Here is an 8,792-nt window from a genome sequence, read left to right on the forward strand (position 1 = left end):
GTGTGTTTATAATAGCCTTTTAGGCCAGAAAAAAATCCAGCCAGAATTTTATAAAAACTATAATATGTCAGCTTTTCATACTGTATGCGTATAGTAAAATGTGTCTAGGGCTACTTTTTACTTGCCATTTGTTGCTTATGATTAAGAAATTGAAACTCCGAATTTATCCATTATAGTCATTATAGTTTAGCTGATGTAATTTTTAAATCTAAGGATAGGCCTACAGTAGCAAAGGTATCAACTTTAACAACCATGATAGATAGATAGAACCCGGAGTAAATTAGAAGATGTAATATGCGCACATCAAAAAACTTAAAGGAGCAGTTCACTTTCAGAACAAAAATTTACAGATAATGTACTCACCCCCTTGTCATCCAAGATGTTCATGTCTTTATTTCTTCAGTCGTAAGGAAATTATGTTTTTTTGAGGAAAACATTTCAGGATTTCTCTCCATATAATGGACCTCTATGGTGCCCCCGAGTTTGAACGTCCAAAATGCAGTTTAAATCACAGTCGAGGAAAGAAGGGTCTTATATAGCAAAACGATTGGTTATTTTCTAAAAAAAAAAAATTACAATTTATATACTTTTTAACCTCAAATGCTCGTCCTGTCTAGCTCTGTGTGTACTCTTTGTAGAGATTAAAAAGTATATAAATTGTAAATGTTTTTAGGAAATAACCGATCGTTTCACTAGATAAGACCCTTCTTTCTCAGCTGGGATCGTTTAGAGTAGGGTTGTTCCGATTCCGATACTAGTATCGGAAATGCCGCCGATACCACAAAAAAATCTAGCATCGGAATCGGCGAGTACTTGAACCCACGTACCGATCCGATACCATTTTCTTAAGATATGTTATTCCCGCCAGCAAATCAGAAGCCAGTTCTTCTTCGCGGCTCAGAATGCAAACAGTGTTGCCACAAGCAACCACTGTTTAAAGCAGCGAAGAAGAAATACAAATGTGCTAGCAGTTTGTCCGCTAAAACGGCGGCATGTCTCATATGTAGGGCTTTATGATTTCTGCGATGCGGAAAACACTGAAGTAATCGCGGAATCCAGTCAAAATGGAACTTACAGTTTAACGCGGAACGTCACGGAATTTGTCAAAGTTTGATGCATTAATCAAAGGTAGTTCATTACACTTAAATCAAATCGTGATATGGACTAATATTAAGCCAAAAACCGACTGTTTAAATATGAATTAATGCGTGGTTCTGTGTTAATGAATTGTACAGGCGCGTGGTTTGTTTACTCCTTGTACTGAAGCGCGCGGGACACTTGCGGTAATATTAAAGGGCTCCAGACTGTGACCAATTTTTCTGCCAGTGTTACTAATTTTCGTGAGCGGTCACACTGGCGCGACCACCGCGTTGTTCAACTCATAAGCTCTGCCATTTCTGTCTCAGATGAGAAACATAAAATGGCACGCGAAACGAAAGTGAAACTAACACGACACGTTTGAGCTGCTCAGCGCTGACCGTGTACCAGCTTGGACTGCAATGCAAACAAACTTGCACAAACCCCGAACAGCTTTATTCGGGAGCCAACGTTGATTTTGCAACACTGTTACTGCTGCGAGATGCAGTGAGGAGCATTTGAAAATGCCGCACAATGAATAAGGTTGCTGCGAGATCTAGTGAGAATCTTTCAAATTCTGGCCAAAATTCTCTGTTATAAACAGGGCTAATGTACGTCAGAAAACCAGATTAGTAATACTAACTATATGAAAAAATATTACTGTCAAATGTATGCCATATAATAGAAATACTCTAGTTCACTGTATATGTCATATAATAAAAGTTCAATGTATGTCATATAACAAAAATACTCTAGTTCACTGTATATATCACTGTATATTTGTTTTATTAAGGAATAAGTCTGAAGCACACAATAAAATAATTTATTAGTATTATCTACAGCTGTATATACAATTACACACCCAGGTATCGGATTAGTACTTGGTATCGGCCGATACCCCGAGCCCAGGTATCGGAATCGGTATCGGGAAGGAAAAAAGGGTATCGGAACATCTCTAGTTTAGAGCCCTTTGAAGCTGCATTCAAACAGCATTTTGGAAGTTCAAACTCGGGGCACCACAGATGTCCATTATATGAAGAGAAATCCTGAAATGTTTTCTTCAAAAAACAATTTCTTTACAGCTGGAGAAAGAAAGACATGAACATCTTGAATGACAAAGGGGTGAGTACATTATCTGTAACTTTTTGTTCTGAAAGTGAACTACTCCTTTAAGGCACGTGCTTGATCACATTAAACACTTATTAACTATCAGGAGTAATTTAAGACGGACCGTTGAATTCTTAAAAAATAATGCTCACTGGAGGTGGTGATGCCTTGGGTGTGCATTGTTTTTGAAGAACTGATCAACGGACCTGATAATATTTCAAGGCATTCGTACGGTTTTTATCCTTAAAATGTTATTGTAAGTAGGATTTCTTACGCAGCTCATCCAACGCCTCCGCTGCTAATTCCAAACCGTCATTTTATACCTAGTAATGGAAGCTTAGCCGTTGATAGCATACTGCAGTTAAGTAATGGATAATGTACATTCAGCCGGTTGTTATTGCAGAATGAAGGGCTTTATTTTGCGAAAACAACTTGCTAGATGTACATTATCCCGCTTATTACACGGCTTCTTGCCCCAAAAGTAAATAATAACACTAAAACATTGATCTGAGTTGAAATATTTGAACGCAAAGCTTCTGTAAAGAAAGTCGTTACAAGGAAGCGTCAAGTTCAAAATAGACGGACATTTAAGGGAGACGGTGCAGTCATAGCACTTAATACACAAAATTTCACCACATAAAATATTTATGGCGATAAAAGATATTGATTTAAGACAAAAAGGTTTTAAAATCTTACCAGTTTGTTAGTTATCTTATAATCCATTACAGTGTACAAAACAGTCGTCGCAAAATGACAGCAGCTGTGCTTGTGCCAGAGCGAGTCTGCGATACCAGGATGACATAATTAATTAAATAATTGTACTCATAATATTGAATTGAGTTTTAATATTTCATTAGTCAAACGCAGTTTCCACGAAGAAATTTTTTTTCCAGCAAGCGAACAGCGCCGACTGCAGGCAGTTACCCGGATGAGCCTGTGTTATTAGTTTTTACCGGTTACCTGGCAATATCATACTTTGGAATGTGGTGACTGACCAATCAGAATTGAGTATTCCATAGAGCCGTGCAATAATAATTTATAATTTAGCTATTAGACAGAGAAAGAGAGAGGGAGCTAAAGTGTGTGAATTCCCTCTGTGAGTTTGTGTATGTGTTTGGCAGCAGCGTCTCTACTAATAGTGAAACTTTAAGTTCATTTTCTTTAGGAATAGCGCTGTTGTTACCACGCTTGTGAGAAATGCCAGGTAGTTTTTAAGTTCTTAAACTGTTAAAATCATAAGAGCAGCACTAACAACATTAGGGCGTATGTTCACCTGTGTACAAACTGTATGCGTGTGTGTCTGTAAGGGAGATAAAACGGGAGAAATAGAGTGTGCGTTTCCATAATTGTATTAATAAAACATAATTTTTGTGACAAATAATTTGTCTTTTTTATCCGTTTGGCCAGTGTCGTTGTGGGTTTTGGTTATTTCGCTATTTTAGGCTGTAAGAACCTTTGAAATAAGCATGTGGCGAAGTGATATAAACATGTGCGGTCAAGACCTTGCAGAAACTACATTCGCCGTGCCTTTCCCTGAATATAATGCACACTTTAGAACTTTCGTCAGCCAATCAGATTCAGGCATTCAAAGGCTCTGTAGTATAAAAAATAGGCCTATGTCACGCAACAATTGAATATCGCAGAACGTCTCTGAGTGGGGAGACGGCAGTTCCCTATCAGTCGGTCTCTTCGACGTCTCGTCGAGACCGACGAATTGGGATCTCGCCTAGAGAGACCAATCTACTTCGTGTGTATACAAACGAGCCAATGAATATTGGCATGCATGATTGCAGCCAGCTGCAGCTGATCACAGTGTGAGCATATAATGCGCAGCAGGTGCATGCATCATTAAGCTTTCGCTTCGGAGCTGGACCAGTCTACAGACGAGTCATCGAAGCTGTTTTTGAGAAAAACCAACGTCTCTTTTCTTTTTTTGTGTTGGTGGCATGGCGCTTCAGCGGAGGTGGTTTTCCGTGTCGAGTGGAAGCACACAGCTGGTTTGCACCACCCACCTTCTGTGTTGCTGCGGCCATCTTCCCTGTGCGCTTCAGCACTAAAAGAGCAAATTTCCTAAGAGAGTGAATTTCAAAGAGACTCCACGGGTGAACGTCTTTATAAAGACGAGGCACTTACATCATGCCTTTTTCCCCGTGTGTTTCTGGATGCGGCTGTTTCCTGGCGCCGGGTGATGGCCACGCACACTGCCTCACGAGTCATGTCCCCATTGTGGGAAAATGACCATCACGGAGTTGCGGACCAGACTCCGCTTCCTGCAAAGGGGCGGGGTTCCAGTCCCTCTGCCCAGATCGAACGTTCCCCCAGGCAAACGCCGGGGGGGCGTTACTTCTGGAAGCAGGGGGCTGCCCGGTCTGACGGTGACGGTGAGGAATTCCCCGCCACTTTCATCGGTGGGGGTTCCTCCTTCCACCGACGCTCCATCGCCACCGGAGCTTTCAGGGGAGCGGGTTGGACCTTCGTTAGGGGTACCCCCCGTTACCTTTGGGGCTCCCCCCGATGAACAGATGTCGGTCGCGGCATCGGAGGGAGAGCCAGACTTCTCTGGGGAGGATGACGGCACATTGTCGTCCGCTGGGCGGTCAGCGGTGCCGGATACCGACCCGGAGATGATGGCTATGCTTGCCCAGGCCGCCGAGAGGGTAGGGCTTGAATGGAACCCTCCATCACGTCCCGATCCCTCCCGGCTGGACGATTGGTATCTTGGGGTGGCCCGCGCTGGTTCTCAGCGTCCCACCCCGGTGCCCTTCTTCCCGGAGGTGCATGAAGAGCTCACCCGAACGTGGATGGCATCTTTCACTGCCCGAAACCGCTCGAGTGGGACTTCCTCCCTCACCACCCTCGATGGCGGACCAGCGCGGGGCTACACGGCAGTCCCGCCGGTGGAGCGCGCGGTCGCGATGCAACTGTGTCCGGGCGCCGCTTCCACTTGGCGGGGCAACAATACGTCGCTCCCTTCCCGGGCCTGTAGGCACTCGTCAGCTCTGATCGGTAGTGCCTATGCGGCCTGCGGCTCCGGTGGTTCCGCCCTACACGCTATGGCGTTACTACAGGTACATCAGGCTCAGGCACTGAAAGACCTATACGAGGGTGGTCACGACCCAGAAGTTCTCCGTGAACTTCGCATCGCCACGGACCTCGCGCTACGTGCGACGAAGGTGACCGCGCGGTCTCTGGGTCGTGCCATGTCCACCATGGTGGTCCAGGAACGCCATCTCTGGCTGTGTCTGGCTGATATGAGGGACTGTGATAAGACCAGGTTCCTCGACGCCCCGGTGTCCCAGAACGGCCTCTTCGGCGCCGCAGTGGAGAGCTTTGCCCAGCAGTTCTCCACCGCCAAGGAGCAGACTGAGGCCATCAGTCACATCCTGCATCAGTGCAGCTGCTGCCTCCACCCGGCCGCCGGCGGCACCTCAGTCTGCTTCCGCCTCCACTCCACAGCAGCCACCGCAGCAGCCTTCACAACGGCGCCGTGGAGCCGGTCGCTGAGCAGCCGCCCAGCCCGTCCAGGCCCCCACAAAGACCAGTGGGAAGCGCAAGAGCAAGAGACCCTGAGACGGCGACCCAGAGATGGAGGATGCTGCTCTCCCCCGGAGGAGGGCCGGGCGGAGAATCTTTTGTTTATTTTTTCCCAAATACTCGACAAAAGAGCAAATCTCTGTGTCCCCCTCCCCCAGAGGAGGGCCGGGCGGAGAATCTTTTGTTTGTTTTTACCCAAATACTCGACAAAAGAGCAAATCTCTGGGTCCCCACAGGGGACTGTGGGGAGAGCGCGGGTCACCCCTGCGCCTCACCCGTCCTCCCCCCTCGCCAGCAAGCGACGATGGGCGGTTCGAGAATACTGCGAGACGGTCTACTCACGCACCATCGGCTCATGCGCAGGTAAGCGTCTCACACACACAACACACAGACGCTCTGACCCCGCTCCGGCAACGAGATACCGAGACGGGGTCCCTGCGCCCCCTATTGCTGCTCCCCCGCGGGTACGTCAGTGGTCCCCCTCGTGCCGCTTGTACACTTTCTGGGAGCCTGGAAAGAGCTTCCCAGCCCATCTTGCTGGCTCCTTCGGACCATCAGACTCGGCTATGCGATTCAGTTCGGCCGGCGCCCTCCCAAATTCAGAGGTGTCCACTTCACCTCAGTCAGGGCCGCAGATGCTCCCATCTTGCGTGCAGAAATCGCAACCTTGCTGGCGAAGGAAGCGATACAGCCGGTCCTCCAGCCGATATGAGGGCAGGCTTTTACAGCCCGTACTTCATAGCACCCAAGAAAAGCGGCGGGTTACGGCCGATCTTGGATCTGCGCGTCTTGAACCGGGCCCTTCACAGGCTACCGTTCAAAATGCTCACTCAGAAACACATTTTCAGATGTGTCCGTCCCCAAGATTGGTTTGCAGCGATCGACCTGAAGGACGCGTACTTTCATGTCTCAATTCTTCCGCGCCACAGACCCTTTCTGCGGTTCACGTTCGAAGGCAGAGCATATCAGTACACAGTCCTGCCCTTCGGGCTGTCCCTCTCCCCCCGTGTCTTCACGAAGGTCACGGAGGCGGCCCTTGTTCCCCTCAGAGAACAGGGCATTCGCATTCTCAACTACCTCGACGACTGGCTCATTCTAGCACAGTCTCGGGACCAACTATGCGAACACAGGGACTTGGTGCTCACACACCTCAGCCAGTTGGGTCTTCGGGTCAACTGGGAAAAGAGTAAACTCTCTCCAACGCAGAGAATCTCTTTTCTCGGTATGGAAATGGACTCGGTCAGCCAGACAGCACGCCTCACGCAGGAACGTGCTCAGTCAGTGTTGAACTGCCTGGATACGTTCAAGAGCAGGACGGCGGTCCCACTGAAACAGTTTCAGAGGCTCCTGGGGCATATGGCAGCAGCAGCGGCAGTTACACCGCTGGGGCTGCTCCATATGAGACCGCTTCAACACTGGCTTCATGGCCGAGTCCCGAGGAGAGCGTGGCTATGCGGTTCTCACCGGGTTCAAATAACTCCGGCTTGCCGCCAAACCTTCATCCCGTGGTCAGACCTCTCATTTCTAAGGGCAGGAGTACCCATAGAACAGGTCTCCAGGCATGCTGTGATACACATGGATGCCTCCACCACCGGTTGGGGAGCCACGTACGACGGACAGGCAGTTTCAGGGGTTTGGACGGGCCCCCAGCTGACTTGGCTCATCAACTGCCTCGAGTTGCTTGCAGTACGTCTTGCCCTGCTCCGACTCAAGGGGCACCTACGAGGCAAGCACGTGCTAGTCCGTAAGGACAATATTGCGACCGTTGCGTACATCAACCGGCAAGGCGGTCTACGCTCCCGTCGCATGTCGCAACTCGCCCGTCATCTCCTCCTGTGGAGTCAGAAGCATCTGAGGTCGCTTCGTGCCATTCACATTCCCGGGTTGCTCAACCGTGTGGCCGACGAGCTCTCACGAGCTGCGCTTCCCGGAGAGTGGAGACTCCACCCCCAGTCGGTTCAGCTGATTTGGAGATGCTTCGCAAGGCTCAAATAGATCTGTTCGCCTCCCCGGAGACGACCCACTGCCAGCTCTTTTTCTCCCTCACACTCGGCACGGACGCTCTGGCATGCAGCTGACCGCTGGGCCTCCGCAAATATGCGTTTCCCCCAGTGAGCCTTCTCGCACAGACATTGTGCAAGATCAGGGTGGACGAGGAGCAGGTCCTTCTGGTAGCCCCTTACTGGCCCACTCGGACCTGGTTCCCCAAACTCATGCTCCTCGCGACAGCCCCTCCCTGGCAAATTCCTCTGAGGAAGGATCTTCTGACTCAGAGACGGGGCACCCTATGGCACCCGCGTCCAGACCTCTGGAAATTACACGTCTGGTCCCTGGACGGGACGCGGAGGTTCTAAGTGACCTACCCCAAGGGGCAGTTGACACTATCACTTCGGCGCGAGCGCAGTCTACTAGACATGCCTACGCCCTAAAATGGAACCTGTTCGTCGATTGGTGTTCCTCCCGGGGAGAGGACCCCCGAAGATGCCCGTTCAGAGCTGTGCTTTCCTTCTTGCAGCAAGGGTTGGAGCGTAGACTGTCCCCCTCAACCCTGAAAGTCTATGTGGCTGCTATCTCTGCTAACCACGATCTCATAGAAGGAGCCTTTGCAGTCAGTAGAGCTGAAGTTTCTTTCAATGAAAACTCTACTCCTGCTTGCATTGGCTTCCATCAAGAGGGTAGGAGACCTGCAAGCATTTTCGGTCGACGATTCGTGCCTAGAGTTTGGCCCGGTGGATTCCCAGGTAACACTGAGGCCCCGGCCTGGTTATGTGCCCAAGGTTCCCACGACTCCCTTCAGGGACCAAGTGGTGAGCCTGCAAGCGCTGCCCTCGGAGGAGGCAGACCCAGCCCTGGCTTTGCTTTGTCCCGTCCGAGCACTAAGATGCTACGTTGACCGGACACAAAGCTTCAGGACCTCAGACCAGCTCTTTGTGTGTCATGGAGGCAGGCAGAAGGGGAATGCCGTCTCCAAGCAGAGGATGGCCCACTGGATAGTGGATGCCATTACCCTGGCCTATCAGGTTCAGGGTGTGCCTTGCCCCCTCAGGCTGAGAGCACACTCAACTAGGAGTGTT

This window comes from Garra rufa, chromosome 3, assembly GCF_049309525.1.
Source record: "Garra rufa chromosome 3, GarRuf1.0, whole genome shotgun sequence".
Classification (NCBI taxonomy): Eukaryota; Metazoa; Chordata; class Actinopteri; order Cypriniformes; family Cyprinidae; genus Garra; species Garra rufa.